Below are 27,845 nucleotides of genomic sequence, written 5' to 3' on the forward strand. Positions count from 1 at the left end.
GTACTTAAAGATAACATTTCTGTTATTTCAACAGGGCAACCCTATCTTATTAAAAGGAGCTCCTCAAGGGCACACATCTAAAGCCTTGCCAAGCTCCTTCTGACAGTGGCAAGTGAGGAAGGAGCAGCATACACAAATCTTTTTCTCTCATTTTTTTGAACTGTAATGGAATAGAATAGAAATCAATTGAGGGTGATATGAGAAACTATGGTGATCTGCATTCAGTAGATCTAAAGCAGTGATTCCCAAAGTGGGCGCTACCGCCCCCTGGTGGGTGCTGCAGCAATCCGGGGGGGGGCGGTGATGGCACCTATTAGGACATGGGGGCAGGGCCAGGGAGGGGGTGTGGCTTCTTCCCAAGAGCCCAAGACATGGCTGAGAATCTATGCCTCTCTTGAGGCGCTTGTTGGTACACAGAAGCAGAGCCAGGGAAGGGGGTGGGGCCTCCTTCCAAGAGCCCGAGACAGGGCTGAGCCTCTGTATACCTCACCTGAGGCGCTTGTTAGAACACGGGGGTGGGGTATAGAGGTTCAGCCCCGTCAGGTACTTGGGAAGAGGCCCCGCCCCCTCCTCTAGCCCCACCCCCTGTGTCCAGGACAGGGAGAGAAGCTCAGCCCTGTGTCAGAGCTTGTAACTCTGCCCATCCCAGCCCTGGCCGCCCATCTTGAGCAGGAGCCATGCCCACCTCTCTAAGCCACGGCCCCCTTTCCAGGGAGCGCTGAGTAATATTTTTTCTGGAAAGGGGCAGTAGGCCAAATAAGCTAACAGATCTGGGCGTCCCCTGGGCAATGTCTCTGTTGACAATTAATTCTGTCACACCAGAAGCAACTTGAGTTATGTTCTCTAGTCACTTCTGACACAATAAAAAATGGGACTTGAGGAGCCATGGATTTTAATCCTGAAACTACCAGCTGCCAAGGGCCCACTCTACATTATTTTACAATTTTAATGTAAATGTGCTTTACCCAGAACCAGATTAGAGAAACTAAGAAGTAAAAAACATGGCATGTAGTAGTATTTGCCATCTTTCCTTATTTAATTTGTGGGAGTGTTCGTTCTCAGAAATCTGAAACCAGTGACATTTTCACAGAATGAATGTTTACAAGAATAACATTACAGATGATGGTGGCCTACATAGTTCCAAGAACAATGCAATACAGGTTTCCTTTCTCATAGCTTCTCAACTCTGTGGCATTCAATTCACTTACACAGTATAGCTGATTGCTCTAATATTCACTGCCTCCAAGAATAACATTTGCAACATATGCATTTCTGTTTTCATACCACACAGTTATGCCCTTTACTTGGGAGGTACAAAGGGCTCTTTGCTGACTTTAGCAACAAAAATGACATTAATAGCCTATGCTTTACTTTTGGGAGGCAGAGGAAGGAGGTAAATTGGTTTCTAGTTGCACAAGACCTTCAGAATAATCACAGCAGAACTTGGGAAGGCTGATTTGTAAGAGCAATACATTACAATCACAGCTCCAAAGTAGTTGGTTGCTATCATAATTATATTTTTTTACAGAAACACTTTACTTTACTCATACTTTTAGTTAGTGTTTCTAGCTTTTGAAAAGAAAAAGTACTTGTGAATGCTATAAACCACTGTTCTTGGGTTGAAAAAGACACAGGCACACACTTTTCCTGTCCAGTTTATTCTTACCTTAATTCCTACAATAAGGCATGAGCCAACAGCAGGAGTTAGCCCTTGAACTATGTTATTCATCCTCCATGATTTAGTGAGGCTAAACTGCCATACCTGTTAAGAGTCAGACGCCAGCCAATATAAACAACTCAGTTTATTGCAAAAACAACACAAAGGAGCCTAAGAAACAATCAAAAGAGGCTCAAAAACACTTTCTCTTCAGTGTGAGATGATAATGTCTAAAAAGAACTCGAAAAATCCAAACTCAGGGTATAATCTGGATTATCCTGGGAGATAATCCAGATTAAAACAAACTTAGTTGAAAAAGCTGGAACCTTGCTCCACCTGCTGGTTGGAACTAAACAAACACAGGAAAGCTACAAGCAGTTACCCAAAGTGACCAACAGCCACACAATGCCCCAAAATGTAGTTAAAGCTAAACCGCGTTGTAAAGAAGAAGTCACAGCGGCCACATCCGGTCTGCATCGTTAGGGAGAGTTACAGGCATCGAGTTCCAGTCCAAGTCGTCAGGGAAAAGCCAGAGTCACCGAATTCCAGTCCAAATCACCAGGGAGAAGTCAGCGTCACCGAATTCCAGTTCAAGGTGAACACAAAGAGCCAAAGCGACGGAGGCAAGTCAGCAGCTAATGCATAAAACCAACACGTCCAGCACAAACCCACACAATGCCAGCCCCCGTTGCCATTTAAAAACCCGGGTTAACACTTACGACCCAAAGCAGTCTTCCAAACACGTCTTCTGAAACAGAGATCCCGAAAAGCGCCCAACAAAACACCTTGCCGATTGCAAAGTTACATTAGCAACAAACTTACTTTTATCTACAAGTCCTCCTCCGAACTTGAGCCAGCCAATGCCCCATCCACAGCTGGTTGCTGCAAATCTTCATCAGAGCTGGAATCGCCCAATGCCCCACCTCCAGCTGCAGCCCTTCTACGATCTCTCCAGCCAGACCACCTTCTATCCAAACCCATAACTCCCCAGGATCCAACTGTATCTTCTCTGTGCCATCCCTCAAATGTACCACTGCTTGTGGGTTTCTCAAGAATCTCCCGGATCTCCTGAACCTTAGTCCACTCCATGTCCTCACTCCCAGAGTCTGACATCCCATCCTCCTGACTCCCAGCCCCACAATCCCCTTCAAAACCCTCAAAGGTATCATCATCAGTGGGCTCCCTAAGTATTACCCGGATTCTCTTCCTTTGTTGCTCATCAAAGTCTTGCTCACGAGTCGTCTTCCTGCCTTTTCTAATACAACTAGTAGTATCTCTACTTGAAGACTCCATCACAACAATACCTATAAAAATTACACTATTAAAAGAGTCTTATTGTACTTTATTATCTTGCAATCATAATCTGGCAGAGTTATATTATAGGTATTGGGGAAAGAAATTAATTTCATACTAGTTATGTACAGCAACTACATTGAACTAGCTGTTTACAACTAATTTCATCCAAGACCGAAATCTTAATCTAACTACTTCATATTTTCTTCCCCTGGAAAAAAATTGTGGAGGGCCTAGTGTATTGACATTGGCTAGACATATAAATTATGTCCAAATAAAAAATTGCTTGGAGTTGGTGTTTGCTGAATGAGTAACTATATGCTCTAAGACTGACTATTGAACCACAGACATTGAATATGTATAGTTCAAAAATATATCTACATGCAAGACCTAGTATCAAGTACTTGTATCAAGTATCAAGTTCTAAAAATGCTAAATTATATATGTGCCCATGTTTTTTTATCCAATACCATACTAATACATTGCAATACATCCAACCAGAAAGGAGTTAACATCACATATCATATACCACAAGGAAGCATTGTCATAATGCTGTATTACCAAAATTTAGCTGAAGTGATTTATTTCAAAAAAAAAGTTAGAGCAAGAGCCAATATACATCAATTTTTGCTGAATTAAACATATTCAAAATCTAAAGAGATTTTGGATATAAAAGCTAGAGCCAATTTTCAGCAGTTGATTTGCAGAGGACAATCTAATTGTTTATTTCACTCACTTGCAACATAATTTAATTGAAATATCGCACTTTCAAACCAGTACTTATAAGCAATACTTGCTGTTTTCAGCAACACATTTAGTGCCTCTAACACAACAAGAGTGACTAATGCACTCAGAGATGATGACCTATATATGGGCTGCACTACACCACATATGATTTAAATGTTATGGAGACTGCAATGTTGAAAATTTCAAAACTTTTTGCTCTAGCCTTTAGTTGATCTAAAGTATATATCTCATAATTTGCAACCTGCAGTACTCAATCTTCAAATAGCTGTATGTGCAAAAATGAATTTTACTCCATCCTTTTCCGCAACAAGAAAACTATAAGCCCACCCAGAAGAGAAAAGTGTCTCTGGAAGTCTTAGATTTTGCTCCCATAGGAATTAAAAAAGGGGTTTCTGGGAAAACTCAGTATTAAAAAGGCTTTTTATTCTGATTTTCCAGGAGCCTAACTACACTGATGGAAATAAGTCTGTTCAACACCATATATTTCCTGCCATCTGCATTGGCCTTGGAGTGATCCCATGAAAGCCACACACTAATTGGCCATACATTTCCCCTGCCCATGCTGTTAAAAGGTGGTTTGCATTTTCCAGTCATTCAGATTATTTTTGATCACCTGACCCTCTCCTTTTTTATATAGTTTTTTTTCTCATCATGCATGCAATTAAATGTATTTTCTGTTAAGGAGAAGTTTACTAATTGTAATAGAGTGACCTGTGAGTACTACACACACATACATCTTCTTTTAAAAAAAAAAAAAAGTAAAATAAAACTCAGCCCAGTAAAATAGCACTTCCCATAGGGAAGGATCACCTTTCAGCAACCAGTTTTGCCCACTTCAGTCCATAGCAATGTTATGGTTTTTTTTAACAGTTTAAAGCCCTTAGAAACACATTGCAAATGAATTGTCATGGATGTTGCATATCAGGATCAGATAACCTATGAGGTAAGTACAATTTTAAAAATTCTGTCTAGACAAATCTCAGATCAGTTTAAATCAGTGTTTCTCAACCTGTGCTCCTCCAGGTGTTTTGGACTTCAGCTCCCAGAAATCCCAGACAGCTTACCAGCAGTTAGGAATTCTGGGAGCTAAAGTCCAAAACATTGGGAGGAGCACAGTTTGAGAAACTATAATAATAATAATAATAAATAAAACTTTATTTATACCCCGCCACCATCTCCCCAATGGGGACTCGGGGCGGCTTACATGGGGCCATGCCCGGGAAAAATACAATATAACAAAATATAAAAACAACATATCATAATACAATTACAACAATACAATAAAGGATCATATACAGTACAACACAAAATCCAAAAAGAAATATAACAGGGCGGGCCGCATGAATACTCAGTTAAAACTCAGGGTGAGAAAAGGATAAGAATAAAACCACAGGGAACTAGGGAAAAGATAGCAGACAGTCTAGAGGATAAATAATGGGGGGCGTAACAAAAAAGCGTGTAACAGTTACTTTCCGAAAGCACATCGGAAGAGCCATGTTTTTAGATCTTTCCTAAAGTCTGAAAGAGTGGAGGCTTGCCTGATTTCAATGGGCAATGAGTTCCACAAACGGGGGGCCACAGCAGAAAAGGCCCTCTCCCTTGTTCCTACAAGGCGGGTCTGGGATAAAGGCAGTGGCGACAGGAGGGCCTCCCCTGACGATCGCAGAGATCGGGCAGGTTTATGGAAGGAGATACGGTCACGAAGGTAGGTGGGTCCCAAACCGTTTAGGGCTTTATATATGATGGTCTGCACCTTGAATTGGGATCGGAAAATGAACGGTAGCCAGTGGAGCTCCTTAAACAGGGGAGTAGATCTCTCCCTGTAATTCGCCCCGGTTATTAATCTGGCAGCCGAGCGTTGGACCAGTTGTAATTTCCGAGCCGTCTTCAAGGGAAGCCCCACGTAGAGCGCATTACAGTAGTCCAGTCTAGAGGTAACTAAGGCATGCACCACCGTGGTCAAGCCAGACTTCACAAGGTATGGTCGCAGTTGGCGCACAAGTTTGAGTTGTGCAAAAGCCCTCCCGGCCACCGCCGACACCTGAGCCTCAAGCGTCAACGCTGAATCCAGGAGGACCCCCAAACTGCGGACCTGTGACTTCAGGGGGAGTGCAACCCCGTCCAGCACAGGTTGCCACCCAATACCCCGATCCGACGAGCGACTGACCAGGAGGGCCTCTGTCTTGTCAGGATTGATCCTCAGCTTGTTCCTCCTCATCCAGTCCGCCACAGCGGCCAGGCACTGGTTCAGCATCCGGGGGGCTTCCTTGGAGTTAGATGGGAATGAGTAGTGGATTTGTGTGTCATCTGCGTAGAGATGGCAACACCCTCCAAAACTCCGGATGACCTCTCCCAGCGGTTTCATGTAGATGTTAAATAGCATGGGGGATAGAATAGACCCTTGCGGGACCCCACAGGTCAATGGCCAGGGGTCCGAGCAGGTTTCCCCCAGCTTCACCATCTGGGAACTGCCCTCCAGGAAGGACCGAAGCCACAGCAGAACTGTGCCACCGAGTCCCATCCCGGCGAGCCTCCCCAGAAGGATACCATGGTCGATGGTATCGAAAGCCGCTGAGATGTCCAAGAGAACCAGCAGGGTCACACTCTCCCTGTCCAGCTCCCTGCGGAGGTCATCCACCAGGGCGACCAAAGCCGTCTCGGTGCTGTGTCCAGGCCTGAAGCCAGACTGCGAGCGGTCCAGAAAATCAGTGTCATCGAGGAACTCCTGGAGCTGCGTAGCAACCACCCGCTCCAGAACCTTGCCCAGAAATGGGAGGTTGGAAATTGGCCTGTAGTTGTTACATACAGATGGGTCTAATGAGGTCTTTTTTAATAATGGTTTTACTACCGCCTGCTTAAAGCAGGATGGAACTGACCCCTGAACCAGGGGGGCATTTATAATAGCCACAAACCAATCCAACAACCCATCTTTGGCCAGCTTCACCAGCCAAGAAGGACAAGGATCCAGAGCGCAGGTGGTCGCCCTCACAGACCCAAGAATCCCCTCCACGTCATCAGGAAGGACAAGCCGGAAAGAATCCCATAAGATCGCACAGACAGGTACCTCGGTTACCTCCGATGGGACCACAGTTAAGCTGGAGTCCAACTCACGGCGTATCTGAGCAACTTTGCCTGCAAAATGGTGCGCGAAATCGCTGCACCGAGTTGCCAAGTCATCAGGAAACCCCTGGGCCTCAGGAGGCCGCAGGAGCTCCCCAACAACTCGGAACAACTCCGATGGCCTGTTGGCTGCAGACGCTATGCGGGCAGTCGTGAAAACTTTCCTGGCTGCTCGCAGAGCCACGGAGTAAGCCTTAATAGCGGCTTTAGCCCGTGCTTGGTCGGACACGTCCTGAGATTTCCTCCAGATGCACTCTAGTCCCCTCCTCCTACGTTTCATCACAGCCAGCTCCTCGGTGAACCAAGGAGTCGACGCGATTCTACGCAGTGAGAGGGGACGTTCAGGAGCGATCGTGTCCAATGCCCTTGATAGCTCACTGTTATAGCAATCAGCCAGGACATCGACAGGATCGCCAGTCTCCAGGACAGGAAGATCCCCAAGAGACCTCAGAAGTCCATCCGGATCCATCAGTCTCCTGGGGCGGACCATCTTAATGGGTCCACCACCCCTGCGGAGGTTAGAAGGCACGGCGATACTTAAACAGATGATGGTCAGACCATGACAATGGAAGAATGTTTTGCTCTTCCACTCTGACTGTCCCACCGTCCACAATAAAAACAAGGTCCAAGGTGTGTCCTGCCTGATGTGTGGGCCCAGATATAACTTGAGACAGCCCCATGGTTGTCATGGCAACCATGAAATCCTGAGCTGCACCTGTCAATGTGGTCTCGGCATGAATTAAAGTCTCCCAAAACTATCAGTTGGAGACCACTTCTGCTAGCTCAGACAGAGAGACTGCTGGGTCGCGGGGTGGACGGTACACCAACAGAATCCCCAAGCTGTCTCGGGCTCCCACCTTCAGGAAAACACACTCGAACCTCGGGGATTGCGGAACGGCGCATCTGATCAGGGCGATGGACTGCCGAAAGATCACTGCAACTCCTCCTCCCCGCCCCCCAACCCTGGCCTGTTGATGCACCCCGAAACCTGGAGGACACAACTGGGTGAGATTCACACCTCCCAGCTCATCCAGCCACGTCTCGGTGATGCATGCCAGATCCGCCTCCTCATCCCGGATCAAATCCTGGATGACAGCTGTTTTACCATTGACGGATCTGGCGTTCAAAAGCAGGACCTTAAGGTTGGGGGGTCTGTCCTGAAGACTACCACACCTAAACCTCTCCAGGGTCGCAAAAACTCTGTTGTGCTTCTCCCTGGGTTGATAGTGACCGTGCTTTCTCCTGCCCCATATCACCTCAATGGGGCCACCTCCATGAAAGCCCTCTTCCCCCTGATGGAAGAACTGGGTGGAGTTGCCAATTGCCGGGACTAGTCAGCTGTCCTGGAAAGGAAAGCCTCCAAAAGTGCTTGTTTGTTTAGAAAAGGAGCTTCTCTCCACTGATGGGAGAGAGGAGTCAGTTGATTTGGCATCATCATAAATGGGAAGGTGACTAAACAAGAGTGGGGTCTTGTTGTGGGACTGGGAGGTAGAACAAGCATGACTTAGAATTGGGGAATCTTGAATATCAATGCTCAGCCCGATGTCCAAGGGGCGAATCAGTGGGTCTACTAGAACCCTCCTAAGAGTGATGCCCCACTGTTGCAGTTTGGGCCCACACAAAAACAATTTTTCCCTTAATATTTTATCTTCCAAGCCAATGATAAGACACAAGGAGCGGTTCCAGGATTGGTACTCTCTACAAAGCCAGTCGATAGTCTTGATCTTCACTTCCGACCAGCTTATGGATAAAATTTGTGAAAGAGATATCTGGACCGCTCGCTTAGAAGTCCACCTGCCTTTGTTCAATAATGAGTCTGAAACTTCCACTGCAATCTTATTTGTTCGTAAAAGATGTTGAGAATTGCAGGAAATATCCAAAGATTGTCCGGCCAATAAGAGGGCAGTTCATTGTTCGGCTTCTGCAGGACATTGTTGGTTTCCTTCCCATCCACCCTCCCCAGACCCACTCCCCCAGATAAGAACCCACCCTCCTCTCTAGTCACTCCAAGGCCTGATCCGACGACTACCTTCTGCTCCTTGAGCTTAATTCCTCCCTGGCCTTCCAGAGTGCTTAATTCCTCATTCATGTTAATAAGCCTCGTTGGTATAGTTGTTATAGTGTCTGTAGGAGAAGGATATTTCACAATCAGGGAAATTCCTTTGAAGAGATGGTCAAGTTTCGTGTTCAGTATTTCCAGCTGCTGCAAGACGGTACTGAACGATTTTCCCAACAGATCACATAAGTGCGAGAGTTCATTATTGTCCGGAGTTTCCTTCCAACTCATTTCTTATTACCTTCTCAGAGAACCTTCCTATAGTATACCACTCTGATCTTTCAAAATTAGCACCTCGTTCCTATTGTCTCTTTCCGTCAAGGCTTTCACTCAACAGTACATCCACCTACATACACAAACCATCAATTCACATTCTAAAACCATCAATTACCAATCAGTAAACTCACAGTACTCTCAAATCCTATGTGATCGCTTCCTATGACATTAATACCAGGTTAAGAACCCGCTACCTATCACGGTCAATACTGTTTCCCTGAGTTAAGATAAAAACTTTCTCACTCCCGACTCTGTTTAACACACACACACAAACACATACACACAAAAAGAGGGGAGAAAAAAAAGTGGCAGGCTGCAAACACTGAGGATCTTATAGATGCTGCTTTATACAAGTCCACCCAATTGAAGATGTCTCGAGGCCATCTAGTTCGATGTAGGTTCCAGAGGCAGGAGAGCAGAGCTGACGAGATTGTCTTCCCCAGCAACACGACCTCCCGTGCCAGAGAGAGGCCCAGCTTTCTTTGCGAGGTCAGAAGAAGACTGGTGGAGGCCACCCGGGCCGGCGTGGCCTCCAAACGCCTAGTTCTTTTTGTGTAGCCGATGCAGCCGATGCAATGGGCCGAGGGAGGCCGCCCGGTCCGGCGCGGCCTCCAGAGGCTAGAATTTTCTTTGTAGGGGCCAAAGAAGACTGAGGCAGGCCGCCCGGTTCGGCGCGGACCTCCAGGGGGCAAGGTCTCTTCAGCGCCGTTGCAGGGGCTAGGAGGCCGCCCGGTTCGGCGCGGCCTCCAGAGGCCTAGATCTCTTCTCCCTGAGCAGCCAGCAAAAGGCTAAGGCTAATGACTGGAAGCCGCCCGGTTCGGCGCGGCTTCCAAAGTTGTCTTTATGAAGGCCGAGGGGAAGGCCCGGGGGGGGGGAGGGGAGGCCGCCCAGTTCGGCGCGGCCTCCGAGGCCTAGCTCTTTTCGTGGGAGCTGACAGGGCTGAAAGAGGACGCCCGGTCTGGCGCGTCCTCCACTGCCAAAGAGGAGCTAGTTGGAGCCGGGAGGGGGCTGGAGGCAATCGTCGCCCCGATCGGCACCAACATCAGAGCAGGAACGGAGATAGGCCTCCCAGGCCGGCGGGTGCAGGCCGGCGAACACACCCGAGGAGGTCGCCCGGTCCGGCGCGGCCTCCAAGGCTGAGGGGGGAGGGAAGCCCAGCAGAGGCCGCCCGGTCCGGCGCGGCCTCAACTACCCAACAACAACGCTGGGGCAGTCGTCCAATGCTCACCACTCCCGCCGCCGTCAGCAACTCCACGCTACAAGCTCAAGATGTTCTCCGATCGCACCGTTGGAATGGCGGACGAGATTCCTCTCCCCTCCTCTTTCCTCCCCGATCCACCACAGCCTTCAGGACAGCTCCAACAACTCTCACGGTAGGCCAAAAAAACCTCAAGGCAACGTGCTAATCTCACCCCTCTGGTTGGTGACGAGGGGGGGCCCCAAAACTAGAAATCAGTAGCAGTTCAAGATCCTCCCAGCGGAGCTGATCATGGAGGCTGTTAGCGTGCCGCCATCTTGGATATCTTATAGTTTAAATGAATCCAGTATTTCCAAAAGGCAAGGGTGTATTAACCACTATGCAAAACAAGTAGATGTGTTAGGCATCAAGGTAAGTGGGACACCACAGAAATTTTCAGTTGCCAGTTTACCATGAACCAAATGGCATAAAACTGTAAATGGTGCAGCTGAACCAGGTTCCACAAAAAGAGGCTCCCACAACAGAAGACTTTGCAATTTCAAAAAGTAGGAGAAAGCCTTTCAATTATACTGTAAATGTAGCGGAAGCATACAAAAATAAACATTATTTTCCATCTTACTGTAAGTTTTGTTTCATTTCAAAAAATAAAACCTTTTTTATATTTTAATATTGTTTATATTTTGAATTAGATATTTTTTAAGTACACATTGCCTCTAAATGTCTTATGACCTCATCAAATGGGATACATTTTGGCAGCATACACTGGTTCATCTTCCCTTTTGTGACAGAGCCCACTGACTCCCATCCCATGACATAGTGCCACTTCCGACAAGGCTCTCTGGCAAAAGGAAAGGTGAACCTCTGTGTGGTGCTGTGGCAGCAACACAGGAGGCTTCCCATGTTACTATAAAGATCAACAGGGGGAAGCCGTGTGGCAGATGGTTCCCTCATGGAATGAGGTCGGGTGGAGGCTGGGCGATGCAGGATGTGGGGCAATGGGTTGCATCTGCCGGGCGTAGTGATTCCGGCAGCCAATCTAATGAAAGCGATAATCTAGACCTGCTAAAAAGTGTCATTTACAGTTGCTTGTCTGTTTGTCTTATGCTGGATCTAGCTAAGATGGCTACTTCCAATAAATACAGCTTTTGTTTCCAGGACATAGATAACAATCAAGCAAGGAGAAGAATGCTCCTAACTGGTATAGTATTGTACTTCAGCACCTTGTCAATAACCCCTTAATAATAAAGAAACCTCAGTATAAATTGTTGATGATCAAGTACTATATGTGATACATGGTCAGGGGGAACACAGGGGAGCAAGGGAGAAACCTATGCTATTTTAAGGAGTTTGGAAGCAAACCTGGGAATATGCAGTTAACGCCAAATAAGATATGGAAGCTGTTGATACTTCTGGAAGCTGTTTTCCCTTCTAGATGAGCCTTGAGGCAGTTTTCATACCATTAAAAAAGTTCCCACATGGGGTAAACATATGCTTCTGAGATTTTCTTTCTTAAACTCAACAGGACTTCATAACCATCTACATTTGAATACTGAACAGATGTGGTGGGAAAGTGTGTTCTTTATGGGAAATAGAACACAAGAGCGATAACACCAGTCAAACCCGCCCGCTTGTTCACCTCACCTCCCTGCACTCCCTCGCTTTAAATAGTTTCCTTCCAACCTGGCTTCGGAAACAGAAGTCAAATAAACTGGTTCAGTGCAGCAGAACACTGTGAAGTTATATTGTTTCGTGGTGTACTGCTGTCCCATACCCTTGTTTTGTAAAACCAGATCTCCACAATTTCTTTCCACCAGTCCTACCATATGGAAGAGTGAAGCAACTGCTTCAGGTGACAGATATTTGGTGATAGCAAGAAAAATTATTATTATTATTATTATTATTATTATTATTATTATTATTATTGACACAACACCATAGTATGACACAGCAAACAAGATAAATAAGCTGGATTTCGTATCACAAAATCACAAGTCGAACACTTCCCAAGCGTTTAGGACTGTGTGATGTATTTTCAGATTATGCGTGCAGATCCCAGTAAGGTGACCTTTTGCAGTTGACATATCGTAATTTTGTCAATGTTTATTGTTTCCAAATGCCAGCTGAGATCTTTTGGCACAGCACTCAGTACTGGTTTCTGCCAGAATCTTTGCAGTTCGATCTTGAGGTCGTGATAGCGGCTGAGTTTTTCCTGTTGTTTTTCATCAATCCGACTGTCACCTGGTATGGCAACATCAATAATCCAAACCTTTTCCTTTTCCACGACTGTGAGGTCTGGTGTGTTGTGTTCCAGATCTTTGTCAGTCTGGATTCGGAAGTCCCACAGTATCTTTGCGTGCTCATTTTCTAATACTTTTGCAGGTTTGTGATCCCATCAGTTCTTTACTGCTGGGAGGTGGTACTTGTGGCATAAGTTCCAATGAATCATTTGGGCCACATAGTTGTGCCTCTGTTTGTAGTCTGTCTGTGTGATTTTCTTGCAGCAGTTGAGGATATGATCAATGGTTTCGTCAGCTTCCTTGCACAGTCTGCATTTTGGGTCATCAGCTGATTTTTCGATCTTGGCCTTAATTGCATTTGTTTTGATGGCTTGCTCCTGGGCTGCAAGGATCAGGCCTTCTGTCTCCTTCTTCAGTGTCCCATTGGTGAGCCATAGCCAGGTCTTCTCCTTATCAGCTTTTCCTTCAATTTTGTCAAGGAACTTTCCATGCAATGCTTCATTGTGCCAGCTGTCAGCTCTAGTTTGTAGTGCAGTTTTATGGTACTGATTCTTTGTGTGTCGTGCTTTGAGGAGTTTCTGATTTTTGACTTCAATCAAAGCAGGTTCTTCACTTTGCTTTACATATTCTGCCAGGGCATGTTCTTCTTCTTTGACTGCTTGTTTGACTTGTAAGAGTCCTCTGCCACCAGATCTTCTAGGCAGATATAGCCAATCAACATCACTGCGAGGGGTAGTGAATGATGAATGGTCATGAGTTTTCTTGTTTTTCTGTCCAAATTGTCAAGTTCCACCTGTGTCCAGTTTATGATGCCAGCATTATATCTTATGACAGGTATGGCCTCCATTGAGCTTGCTTTTGAGAATTTTTCTGACCCTTTGTGTGTATTCTTTGCTGACCACAGTTTTCACATGTTCATGCTTGATGTTGTCCAGCTGTAATATGCCCAGATATTTATAGGCCTCTGGCTGGTGACACTTTATCGTTTGGCCATTAGGCATATTTATGCCCTCACTTTCAATGATTTTTCCCTTCTTCAATACCACTATCGAACATTTGTCCAAACCCAACTCCATGCTGATATCAGTGCTAAAAATTCGGGCAGCGTAAGTTAGAGACTGAGTTTCGGTTTCAGTTCTCCCATATAGCTTCAGGTCATCCATGTATATCAGATGTGAAATTTTGTGAGATTTCTTGGAGATTTGATAGCCGAGGTTTGTTTTTTGTAAGATTGTTGACAGAGGGATCGTAGCAATAATGAAAAGCAGTGGGGAAAATGAGTCTCCCTGGAAAATTCCTCTTCTGATGTTGACAAGTCCATAGCTTTCATTTCCAACAAACAGTTCAGTTTTCCAGTGCTCCATGTTTTCAAAAAAAGCACCAATGTTTTTACTAATCCCGATGGCGTCCAGGCACTTGATGATCCAGCTGTGTGGGAGTGAGTCAAAGGCCTTTTTGTAGTCAATCCACGTCATGTGAAGATTAGCTTTTTGGCTTTTACAGTTCTCCAGAATCATTTTGTCAATTAATAACTGGTCTTTTGTGCCCCTGCTTTTCCGTTTGTTGCCTTTCTGTTCATCTGGCAGGATGCTTTTTTCTTCAAGATAGTCTTGAATTCTGTCAGATATGATGCCCGTCAGTAGTTTAAACATAGTGGGCAGACACGTTCTTGGCCTGTAGTTTCCTGGTGCTGCTCCTTTTGCTGGATCCTTTTGTATCAGATATGTTCTCCCAGTTGTTAGCCATTCATTGATATTTACTTTTTGCAGCATCTCATTGAATTGTTGGCCCATTTTTCCATGTAAGCTAATCAGATATTTAAGCCAAAATCCATGCAGTTGATGACTACCAGGCAATGTCCAGTTGTTGATTTTTTGTCCCCATAGGTGCCACCTTGTCATGGGGGGGGGGGGGGGGGCTTAACTGTTCCAAGGATGCTGAGAGCTGTGCTGGCAGTAGTGTAACTACCAGCAGGTCCAACCAAGCCAGAGAGGTCTCAGCTGAGAAGTGGAACTAAGAACACCCTGCTGGTTCTCTTGGACATCTCAGTGGCTTTCGATACCATCGACCATGGTATCCTTCTGGGACGGCTCTACGGGATGGGCCTTGGGGGTGCTGTTTTGCAGTGGCTTCAGTCCTTCCTGGAGGGTCGTTCCCATATGGTGAAGCTGGGGGACTTCTGCTCGGACCCCTGGCCATTGACCTGTGGGGTCCCGCAAGGTTCTATTCTGTCCCCCATGCTTTTTAACATCTACATGAAACTGCTGGGTGAGGTCATCTGGAGTTTTGGAGTTCGGTGCCATCTCTACGCGGATGACACCCAACTCTTACTACTCTTTCCCACCAAAATCCAAGGAAGCCCCTCGGATACTGGATCAGTGTCTGGCTGCTGTGTTGGCCTGGATGAGGACGAACAAGCTGAGACTTAATCCTGATAAGACAGAGGTCCTCCAGGTCAGTCGTATGGCTGATCGGGGTATTGGGTGGCAACCTGTGCTTGACGGGGTCGCACTTCCCCTGAAGGTGGAGTTCTGCAGCTTGGAGGTCCTCCTGGATTCGGGGCTGACTCTGGAGGCTCAGGTGTTGGCCGTGGCCGGGAGGGCCTTTGCACAATTAAAACTTGTGCGCCAGCTGCGACCATACCTCGAGAAGTCTAATCTGACCTTGGTGGTCCATGCCTTAGTTACCTCTAGACCGGATTATTGCAATGCGCTCTACGTGGGGCTGCCTTTGAAGACGGCCTGGAAATTGCAACTAGTACAACGCTCAGCAGCCAGGTTTCTAACTGGAGCAAATTACAGGGTGTGTTCAACGCCTCTGTTTAAGGAGCTCCATTGGCTGCCGTTTATTTTCCGAGCCCAATTCAAAGTGCAGGTTCTTACCTACAAAGCCCTAAACGGTTTGGGACCCGCCTACCTTAGAGACCGCATTTCCCCCTATGAACCCGCACGATCTCTTCGCTCGTCAGGGGAGGCCCTCCTCTCGCTTTCACCACCCTCACAGTCGCGGTTGGTGGGGACGAGAGAGAGGGCCTTCTCCGTCGTGGCCCCCCAGCTTTGGAACTCGCTCCCTAGGGAGATCAGGCAGGCCCCCACCCTCCTCTCCTTCCAGAGGAGCCTGAAAACCTGGCTCTTCCAGAAGGCTTTTGATGAGTGATTCTTGCTGGCTCAAGTTGTCTGCCTACGTAACAATAGACCCACTGATTCGCCTTCTTATTGTCATTTCTAGTACTTTAATGACTATGTCAGTTATATAACTACCTCTCCCTGATTTGACACATTCGCACTTTGGCCCAGACTTGTGTTTTATATTCCCGTTTTTAACGTTTTATCCTGTAAGATTGTCTTTTATGATTGTTTTACCTATATTGTTGATTTATTGTTGTAAACTTGTGTTTTTTGTTTTGTTTTTATATTGTGATGTTTGGGCAAAGCCCCATGTGAGCCGCCCCGAGTCCCTTTGGGGAGATGGGGCGGGGTACAAGAATAACATTATTATTATTATTATTATATTAACACCTAACCCCTTAGCATTATGGAGAAACAAACCAAAAAAAAGTCTATACTGGCTCGGTCATCGCCCAGGATAAAAAGAACCGCAGTGGATGTTGCCGATTCTGGACATCTATTGACAAGTGGGCTACGGAATCAAAATACAAATGAATAGTGGCAGAAATATACAATGCTAGAAAACTGCACTATTATTATTATTATTATTATTATTATTATTATCATTATTATTTTATTATGACACAGCAAACAAGATAGATATGCTGGATTTCATATCACAAAATCACAAGTCGAACACTTCCCAAGTGTCTAGGACTGTGTGATGTATTTTTGGATTATTATTATTATTATTATTATTTATACTCCACTTTATCTCTCGTGCAGGAGACACAAAGAAGCTTAACATAAAAGATTCACCATACAATTTAAAATATACAAATATACAAATATTAAAACATGATTAAATACAAACAGTATTTTAAAAATCCCAGTTAAAAACCATTTAACTAAATCATAGTCTAAGTTAAAAGACACAGTACTCCCTGACTTGATCTTTAAACCTTCATCTTTAAAAGCCTGCCTGAATAAAAAGGTTTTAGCCTGCCACCAAAAGGACAACAGGGAGGGGTCATTCTGGCTTCCCTGGGAAGAAGTTCCAGAGTTGAGAGGTAGCTACTGAGAAGGCCTGCTTTCTTTTTCCCACCAACAGAGCTTGAGATGGAGGTGGGACCGAGAGAATGGCCTCTCCTGAAGAGCTCAGGGCCTGGGCAGTTTCATACAAGGGGATAAAGTCAGCCAAATAGCCTGGACTAGAACCATCTAGAGCCTTAAAAGTCATAACTAGCATTTTGAATTGTGCCCGGTAACAGACTGGCAGCCAGTGTTGCTGTGGCAACAGGGGAGTTGTATGCTCTCTGTAGCCAGTCCTAGTAAGCAATCTGGCTGCAGCTCTTTGGACCAGAAGAAATTTCCGAGCACTCTTCAAAGACAGCCCCACATGGACCTCTTTACAGTAATCTGGATGGGATATAACTAAGGCATGTAACACCTTGGTCAAATCTGGCTATGGAACGGGGATAGTTAGCACACAAGTTTTAATTGTCCAAAGGCCCTCCTGGCCACTGCTGACACCTGGACCTGTAGGTTCAGTGACAAGTCCAGGAGGACCCCCAAACTGCAAACTTGTTTCTTCAGGGGGAGCGTGACTCTATCCAGCACAGGCTGCATCCCTATTCCCTGGTCTGCCTTCCAACTGACCAGGAGTACCTCTGTCTTGTCTGTATTAAGTTTCAATTTGTTTGCCTTCATCCAGTCCATTACTGATGACAGGAACTGGTTTAAGGTCAAGACAGCTTCCTTAGGATTAGGTGGAAAGGAATAGTAGAGTTGGGTGTCATCTGCGTATAGGTGGCACCGTATTCCAAAACTCTGGATGACCTCTCCCAGTGGTTTCATGTGTATGTTAAACAGTATGGGGGGGGGGCAAAATGGAACCCTGGGAACCTCACAGGTCAATGGCCAGGAGTTCAAACAGGAGTCCATTAGCATCACCTTATGGGTATGGCCCTACAGGAAGGACTGGAACCACTGTTAAGACAGTACCTTTCAGTTCCCATCCCAGCAAGATGACCCAGAAGGATGTCATGGACAGTGCTATCAAAAGACACTGAGAGATCCAGGAGAATCAGCAGGGACACACTCCCCTTGTCTAGCGCTCTGTGGAGGTCATCCACCAAGGCAACCATAGCTGTCTCTGCTCCATAGCCAGGTGTAAAACAAGACTGAAATGGATCTAAAAATGAAATAATGGTGAACAGAGCTGTGTGGCTTGCATGAATTAAAGAAGATTTGCTACTACAGTTTATATAGAAAAGTTGTGCCGTTGTGCTTTTATGGTGTTCATTGTTTTTATCCACTTTTTTCTTTATGCAATCCTCATTTGCTTTTGCGAGGTTCAGTATGAAAGTATATCTTTAGAACAAGGACTACCAAAAATATCAGGTTGAACCCACAAAATGGAGAGGAAATCATCTTTTTACATACTGTATATACTTGAGTATAAGCCTAGATATTCAGCCCTTTTTTTAAGACTGAAAAAGCCCTTCCTCGACTTATACTCGGGTGAAGGTCCTGGTTGGCTTATATTTGGGTCAGCTTATACTCGAGAATATATGGTACATTTATTATTTTTCTCTATTATTATTGGTATTATTACATTTATTATTTTTCTCTATTATTGTTGCTACTATAACATTTATTTTACTTTATTTTTATTTTTATTATTAATACATTTATTATTTCACTCTGATCTTATTATTATTATATTTATTATTTTACTCTATTTATTACTACATGTATTATTTTCCTGTATTTATTATTATTATTATTATTATTATTATTATTATTATTATTATTTGTATTATTTTACTCTATTATTATTAAAAGGATACATAAGCACATTTACATTGAAGAAGATGAGAATAATGATTTAATCAGAGTTGGACAATCTTATCTTAAATTAGAGCTTTATGTAAATATTAAAAAACTTTTAACCTACTGATGCTTCAATTAATGTAATTTTATTCATATCTGTTTTTATTTCTGAAATTTACCACTCTCGGCTTATACTCAAGTCAATGTTTTCCCAGTTTTCTTGTGGTAAAATTAGGTGCCTTGGCTTATATTCGGGTCAGCTTATACTCGAGTATATACGGTAATATGCTCTCCTCTGAATTGAGAGCCTTTTCTATGGAAAATTTCACATGGAAGGCATTGTACAAAAAACTATTATACTAAAAACCGCATACATTACTACACATTTGTTTCAGCATTAGCATGAAAAAAACGTCAGCAGTGGCATCTTCAACCCTCAAGATTAAATATGCTTTAATAATGGGAAACAGAAACAAGGGACGAAGCACTAATCGAGTGTTAGGAACTACCTAATCATTTATTTACATACTGAACTATGAAGCAGACAAATATATTATTTCTAACAGTTCCCTAATGTCTGTTTTTAATCTAACTTATTGGGATATTTTATAGTACTCGTAGCTCTGCATGAGAAGTAGAGTAGATTCTTTTACTCCTGAATCATTTCTCATTTCTTATTGATAATGCTGCATTTAGTAACAAATATTTTATAATAGTTCCCTTGCTTTCTTGACTCTTTGTATGCAATAAATCATTTAGTGGGAAAAGAGAATCATACTTTTTAAAAGTGGAGAGTGATATCCCTGTTCTTGCAGATTGGATTTTAGTCTCAACTACAGTAGACTCCCAGTTAATCAGTACCCATGGGGATTGGTAGATGCTAGATACATTTAGTTTCTTTTTGCTTGATAGTAATATTGAAATACAGTAATTAAACGCAATTTGGGATAAATAAAGACAAATTTGACATAACACTTCCATAAAATTAAATTTATTTATTTATATTTAAAGTATTATTTCAATTTTTTTTTTTGCTGGTTACTTGCTTGAGTTTTAGTTAACTGAGAGTCTACAGCATATTTTAAATGTATACCCTATTTTATGGATCAAGTTTAGCACTCTGGATAGATCTTTTAGTCTTTTGACTGAAAGAACAATTTCACTGCTCCACTAATATGGAAGCTACAAGCATCTACTCTTTTCCATCACACAAGCATGTCACATAATTTAATTCACACATATTGTGAGGGGTTTCAAAAAAGTAGCCATATTAATGTGTTGCAGCATATGGAGGAAAAAGGAAGGGAGGGGAGGAAACTGAGAATCTAGCAGCACTAACTGGTTTATATTTTTTAAGCACAAGGTTTCATGGATAACATTTTACATCCTCAGATACAAAGGGTCAATTATTTTTGAGATGCCCTGAATCCCATCTCAGGAGAAAGGTGGCACATAATTTCAATAAATACATAAATATTACATCTCCAATTATGAAGTATATTTATACAGGTGTGGGAGAGGACAGAATCCAATGGAATTTAGAAAGTTGCAAATTTTGACTCTCTCCCTATATTTTCAAATTTAAATGAGGTGATACAGATCTTTCAGAACTTTACACTGGTTAGTTACTATTTATGTATAAAACCAATAAATCTGTCTATCAAAAAGCAGTTTTCCTAAGTACAGAACTTTCCCTGAGAAGAGTCCTTTTGTTATATGTTTGGATTGTGTGATTTTAATTGATGTTTTAATTATTGATGTTTTAATTGCTTGGATTTTAATCGTATTTGTTTATTTTATGGACATATACTGTATGTGTATGGCATCAAATAGCTGCCTGTTGTAAGGCCACCCTGAGTCCCCTTCAGGGTGAGAAGGGTGGGGTATAAATGTGGGAAATAAATCAATAAATGTATGTACAGTAGCAAGGACTCTTGTACCAATATATGTAGCGTGCCATTCAACTATTAATGGATGGTAGTTGCTTGCTAATGGATTGTGGTGGCTGACGTTTATGACCTCATCATACGGGCTAATTTGCCCACCATATGCTGGCTCCTCTCCCTTTTTGCCACGGAGCCCATTATACAACATACACTTACTTCTGGCGGGGCTGCAAGGCAAAAGGAGAGAGGAAACGGTGTATACCACCACCGTGGTAGCACGGGAGGTTTCCTGTGTTTCCTTTGCAAGCCAGGAGGCAGATGCATCCCCCATGGGATGGGGCCAGCAGTAAGTCGGGTGATGTGGGGCATGTGGTGATGGGTTCTCCACACACCCCACCAGGATCCCACAGATTTGCCACGATGCATGATGAATCCATATGCTAATGTGACAGGGTCCTTAGTTGTACCTTTGGAATAGCACAAGAAAACAATTCTGCTTGTTCAAAGCAAGAACATATCATTTTTGTGTCACTCTTTACAACTGTAGACTTCTGCCCAATAATTGCAGGGTATATGATAACTTGTCTTAGTTCTCCAGAGGAAAGTTTCGGGTGGGGAGGAAGTTGATTGATGGGATAGAAGGCATTGAAGAAACATCAACTAGAACTATTTTGTTTTTGCCAGTAGCACCCTCACATCTTACTTGTGGGTTAGATGCAAATCATGGTGCTTCCCATCCAGCCCAAAGTCTTTCCGCTAGTATAGCAGAGGAACCTTTTGCAAAATTACATTAATGCCATTGGAAGCCATGAAAAGGTCAGTTGCCATATGGAGAGACAGAAACTTTGGTATGAGTGGTGGCAGGAAAGAAGAAAATAAATATCATTTCCCTTCTGGTGTGCTGTCACACTTTTTGTGAAACACAGCCTCTGGATAGCAGTTAAACTAGAGTAGATGCCATCGGATGTAATCAATTTTTTTAAAAGTGCAAGTTCTTAATTTTGCTGCTGATTTTTGGTGATGTTTATGGAATGTCCAATAAAGAAGGGTTTACTGAGCTTGAATTTGATGATGGTGACAAAGATATTGGCGGTGGTGGTGCTGATGCTATTGTATTTTTCTATTTAAAGACAAATATATCTAAATAACAAAAATAGGAATCAGAATATATAATGAGTCCTTGTGTTCACAGATTCCCCATCCATGGATTCAACCATCTACACTTGAAAATACTTCCCCCATCAACCCATAAACACCCCAAAAAGCACAGTGTGATTTTGCCATGTGTATCAAGTTCAGAAACTCCAATTAGTTCAAAATAATGGCAGTCAGATTGGTTACGGGCTGTGGCGCAGGCTTTTGAGCAGTCAGCTGTAGCCAGCTGCAACAAATCACTCTGACCAAGAGGTCATGAGTTCGAGGCCAGCTCAGAGCTGCGTTTGTCTCTGTCTTTGTTCTATGTTAAGGCATTGAATGCTTGCCTTATATGTGTAATGTGATCCACCCTGAGTCCCCTTTGGGGTGAGAAGGGCGGAATATAAATACTGTAAATAAATAAATAAATAAATAAATAAATAAATAAATAAATACAGGAAAATCTAGCACCCATATCAAAGTCTATCCACGGGTTGCCAATTATCTTTCAGGCAACGTACCAAGTGTAGGCTAAAACCTTTTAATCTCTATGTGGTTTGGGTCCAGGTTACCTACAGGATTGCCTTCTTCCATATAATCCATCCTTTAGGACACTACATTTATGTGCAATTAACTCACTGTGTCCAACAATAATAGAAGAAACTTCATTGCATTATGATGACAAAGTGACTCAATTTATAGTGCAAGCCATCTTGTTTAATATTACTTTTATAATTACAGAGGTACAGCCTTAGTCATGGTCAAGAAGAAATATTAAAAGGTAAAAGGTAAAGGTTTTTCCCTGACGTGAAGTCCAGTTGTGACCAACTCTGGGGGTTGGTGCTCATTTCCATTTCTAAGCCGAAGAGCCAGTGTTGTCCATAGACACCTCCAAGGTCATGTGGCCGGCATGACTCCATGGAGCGCTGTTACCTTCCTGCCAGAGCGGCACCTATTGATCTACTCATATTTGCATGTTTTCGAACTGCTAAGTTGGCAGGAGCTGGGGCTAACAGCCAGCTCTCATTCCGCTCCTGGGATTTGAACCTGGCACCTTTTGGTCCGCAAGTTTTATATGGTTCAAATTAATATTGTAGTACCTTGCAGTGTTTCATTCAGTTGTGTGTTAGAAATTAAAATGTCAGCTATTTTAACTACCTTTGAGAAACTAGGAAGTAAAATCTTACATTTGAAAAACTTTAAATATACTGGGGGTGAGTTTGGAATTATAATGATAGCTGATTGCTTTCTGAAATAACCTTCCAAACTCACTTGTAATTGTGTGCAAGACTGTAATTCAAAAAACTTATAACCAAGGAAGAGAATAATGTTGTGGGAGAGTCATAAGGAGGATCATGAATGGATCATAACTAGTATTGCATTAGTTAATATTTGTGCCATGTTCGGATGTGGATGTAACTGTAATAAATAAAGGAAATGTTGCTATGAGAGTCATGATTTATAGAACAGGCATGTCACTAAATGGATCAGTATAATCCTGCAGGCTTTGCTATAACATCTTCCTCAACCTGCTTCCTCTGGTCCTCCCGGGTTTATACACATTATGTGTTCCCATTTGCTTGCCATAATAAGTGATAAAAGATGAACTGCTCACCTAGGGATGCTACATTGTTATCTGCAGATTCCACATTACATGGATCGTTAGATGTTATACTGCTGTGCTACCTGGATCTTACACACTGCTGATGTTAGGTAAAAGGATATGCTAACGTTAATATAATCCACATGATTTTTTTATTTCCCCTTAAGGACTAACTTTTTTCTAAGCTCCTCCTCATGGTTGGTGGATTACAGTAACAAATGTATTTTCTTTTTCATCCAATTTCTTTTAACTTAGGCTGAATTGCACCAATTCCAAACTTGGTTGTGTTGTTGCTGTGTGTCTTCAAGTCATTTCTGACTTATTAAAATCCTATGGTGAAGCTATCATGGCTTTTTTTTTTTTTTGACAGGAGGGACTTTGGAATTGTCTTCCTCCTGTGACTTGCTCAAGGCTGCCTGGTGGGGATTTGAATCCTGGTTTTCCAGAGCCACATGGCCCATCCACTTTGGCCACAGAATCCAGAGCCAGGCCAGAGGAGAAGGATTTGTCCATGCCCAAAATGTTGAACAAGTCCACAAGATGTTGGTAGTTTTTATTATCTTGGAAGCTACCCATTAGTTATTAAGATTTATTTATTTATTTGATGTGTCAGAAGCAAATTGAGAATACAGTTATAATGTATCAAAAAACCACAAAGTTAAAAACTTGGCATTATACTAAATTTTCTTCGATCAGAAGCTGGCCACTTCCAGTGCCTCTGGTGCCACTGTGAGAAGGTCCTCCATTGTGCATGTGGCAGGGCTCAGGCTGAATTGTAGATTATATTGTGATAATTAATTAAAACCTCAGTTTTGATAGAAACATCTCAGTAGACACACCAAGGCTTCCGAAAATGTTAAATTTACATTCTTAGAGGAACTTTGGGACAGTTAAATAAGAAAAGATTATTTCAGCTACCTTTGCTGAATTATAGCCATTGTTGCAGGTTGACTCTTTTTTCATTTCTGCAAATTATATTTTAATTGAATTTTTCCAGAATTTACTACTTAAAACATGTGGTTTTAAATTCATATTTCAAGCTCTGCTCAAGAAGAGAATGGCAGGATATGAAATACTGAATAAATAAGTCAAAGAAAACAAAATACAAGTGTATTTTAACATGTTGACAAAGGAAAGGTAGATCATGTTGCTGAACTCATTAATCGTGGCCGTGTACCATTTTCTGTTCATTGTAGTCTAAAAAATGGCCTGAAAATAACGGCTATCAGTCACCTCCATGGATTACTGCTGCTGGGATGCCAGTGGCATCCTCTTCAGAAATTCCCAAACATAAAGGGAGGATAAGAGAGCCAGCCTCCTCCCCTGATTCCTTTTCCAATTCAGAACAGGTTCAAACCAGAAAAGCATTCTTGGCTCTTCCAGCCCTCTCCCCACAATCCATATCTTACCTCTCCATTCCAGAAGGCCTGCCCTGAAACAGTGCCTTCTTCCTTGCTTCTCTTCTTTTTTGAAGTGATGATAGTGGAAGCAGCAATAATGGATTTTTTTAATGTCCTGTTGCATTTTATTATACTTACTGCAGCTGTCGGGTGAAATATCTTGCTCCTGATCCTACAGACTTTTTTTGTTCCAGTGGTGAGGTTACCAAGCATGTCAGCGAGATACAGAAGGAAGGCGCCTTGAGAGAAACCTCCTTCTTCTGCTTTATCCAGTTTGGAAGGAATCAGTGAATGGAAACTGCAATGCATATATGGATCTACAAGAAAGGATATTTGGAAATGTCTTTGTTTGGTGGGAATGCGTGGAAGCAAGGCAGTCTTAACCATTAAACAAAACAAGTCCATGCTTAGAAAATTCAGGAAAAGGGGAGGGCACCACAGACATTTTCCATTGTAGAATTTACCATGGACCATATGGTGCGAAACTGAAAATGGTGCAGCTGAACCAGGTTCCACAAAAATGATTCCCACAATAGAAGACTTTCCAATTACATATAGTAGTAGAAAGCCTTTGAAATACTAATGAAGTGGAAGCATACAAAACCCCCGTTATTTTCCATCTTAGTGTATGTTTTATCTCATTTTTAAAACTACCTCCTTACCTAGAAATACCCTCTCCCTCTCCCTCCCCCCCCACCCCAACCCCCACCCCGTGTGTGTGTTTCTCCAAACCCTTAGAGTTAACCCTACTTCTCAAATTCAATATTTAAAATTTAAAACAGGAAGATTCTTACGTATCAGAGCCTCATTATTACTAAGAATTTTAAAAGTTAGATTGTCATATGAAAGGAACTATATTTCAGGCTAATATCTGCATTAGCATAAAGTGATTCCCAAAGCTTTAACATCTAACCTCTCTTTGCCCAGCTTTGACTGAAGTTGTTACTTTCAAAGAAAAATAGGCTGCTAAAATATACCCCGTCTGTCTTAACGACATACAGCATTTAGCAACCAGATTCCCAATATCAGAAAGGGCATGCCTTTTCAAAGCTTTAAATTATGCTTACTAAATACGTTTTTAAAGTTGATTTCTGCAGCTGCATAAAATGTTATAATTTAAGCAGAAGTGTATGGGGAGTGGTTGGGATTTTTATATGCTGACATTTCACAGCAATACTTCAGCGGGAATGTGACCCTGTGTCTTAAAACAGTAATGCAGCAAGTTACTACTGTGAGGTAGAGCTAATAAAGAGTTGTTTGTAGCCCTCTAGAGGCTAGTGCCTTATAAAATGGAAGCCCTACCGGCATTTGTTTGTTACTTCTTTGTGTAGATTACAAGAAACAGCATAGCAGGCTAAACTGGACCAATAAATCAATGGTTTAAGGAGGATGAATACCTGTTACCAATAAATGGGATTTATTCAGCTGACAGCTCTCCATAAAACTAACATTCCTATAAGGATTTTTTTAAAACAAGGGGGGATAAGTAGGAAACATTTGAGTATATTACAATGAATTCTCATTACAAACTTTTACTGTCTCAGTAAAGTATATAAAGGCAATTAAGATCAATGCAGGCTCTTAATGCTGAGAACAAGCCCATTAATAGCCTAGGACTGTCATCCACTTTTCTGTGTCTCCTTTTACGTTCTAAGCACAAGATTATAGTTTCTCTAAGCACAAGATTATAGTCCAAATCTTGAAAATTGTTGATTATGTTCTTACATGAGAAACCTATGTATGTGATCATCTCCTGGACTTATCATTCCATGATCAGATATTTAAATTCAGTCATGGACTAAGAAAAGTGGGACATGAGGCTTAAACTTTGCCCCCATTAGGATTAGAGCAGGAGGAATAGTTCCTCCCCCCCAAAAAAGTGCTCTAACTAGGTATCTGAACCCCCTCAAGCAGAAGTGCACTAAATGATTGAGCACATAACCACACATATTAAGACAGTGAGTGCAATTGTACCTACTCAAGAACAACAAAGGCCATGGACAGTTTCCTATACATGCTTATTTAAGATTAAATTACAATGAACAGATGGAGGAGACATCTATGTAGACCTTCTGCTTGCAAGTGTCTTCATTTATATGGCTGATTGGATGGGATAAGTATGGTAATGGATGGGATAAATAATTTTCCTTCCCCTAATTGTGCTCACAAGAACTGTGGCAACCTAGAGTTTCCAAATCACAGCAGGAGGCAATCCTTCTGTTCTTAGCAGTCCTTAGAATCTATGTTCTTGAGTTGTTTCATTGAGTCAAAGGTAGGTTTACATCTTGAAGCAAGACAACTGGGCAGGGAATTATAGTAACCATCTTTAACCTTGTTTGCAAGTCAAAGTAGCCAGGATCCTCTATCATGGTCTACATTGCATAGCTTTATGCCTACTGCATTGAATACCATAGAGAAACCACTCAGGACCTAGTCACATTGAGGTCCCAAACATGGGAAATAGGGGATTTGCTGAGCAGCATGGTGAATCCATGGAGCAATGGGGGAGACCATCGCTCCACACACTGCATTACTGCCCAGCTTCCCCCTGCGCTGGCCCCGTTCTAAGTAATCAGAATACGGAAAGCCTCCCGTGTTCTCTGGGCTCAGTCCTAGATGCATCCAGGCTGGAGCCAAGATGGACCCCCACCAGAAGTAGCCCTGCATTATGTGAAGGGCTCCAGCAGTCTCCGTCCTGGCTCCGTCCTAGGATGGACCAAGAAGTCAATGTGATAAGGTCGTAAATGATTGGAAAGATGCATAACACAGCATTAGCAAGAGTGTTCCAATGTGCATCAGGCTCTACTGTTGCACTTCTGGACCCCCTGGCTGATGTCCAAAAGCGCAATGGGACTGAGCACAATGCATACTTACCGCCTCCTTTCCCCATCTCATCTCCAAGTCTTGTACGTGCCTTTTCTGATGTCAGCAAACTGCCCACTGAAAGCCAGGAGTTTCTGAAGCTTTAAGCCCACCACTGCGATGACAAACAACAACAGTAAGGGTAACTATCCAGTGGAACCAAACCAGATCATGACTCTACTCCTACTGCATCCACAGTTTGGGAGCTGTGAGATGTAAACATCTTGTCAAAGTCCAGGGCAAGTCCAAAGTAACAATGCCATAAACCAGCTTCCTTAGATTTACAAACTTCCTGCATAGACCCCTTGGTGTTATGAGCACGTAGATCTCAAAAGTAATTATCACCCAATTCCTTTGTTATGGAAAACATTTGTTCAAGGGGATTGTCAAATGCAAATTTGCCCTTTCCTTATCTTAATAGCCCATCTGGAATT

At 43.0% G+C, this 27,845-nt stretch overlaps 1 long non-coding RNA gene across 1 annotated transcript in view; it reads right to left on the reverse strand.

The window, feature by feature from the left end:
• Positions 1-22,004: 22,004 nt before the first annotated feature.
• LOC134299625 (uncharacterized) overlaps positions 22,005-27,845 on the reverse strand; it is a 150,617-nt gene continuing 144,776 nt past the window's right edge. Inside the window, exons 3-4 of the long non-coding RNA XR_010006850.1 lie at positions 27,424-27,526; positions 22,005-24,866 (exon numbers count right to left, since the gene is read on the reverse strand). This is a non-coding gene — a long non-coding RNA (uncharacterized LOC134299625). The remainder of the gene's footprint in view (positions 24,867-27,423; positions 27,527-27,845) is intronic.

Source organism: Anolis carolinensis, chromosome 1 (assembly GCF_035594765.1).
Source record: "Anolis carolinensis isolate JA03-04 chromosome 1, rAnoCar3.1.pri, whole genome shotgun sequence".
NCBI lineage: Eukaryota > Metazoa > Chordata > Lepidosauria > Squamata > Dactyloidae > Anolis > Anolis carolinensis.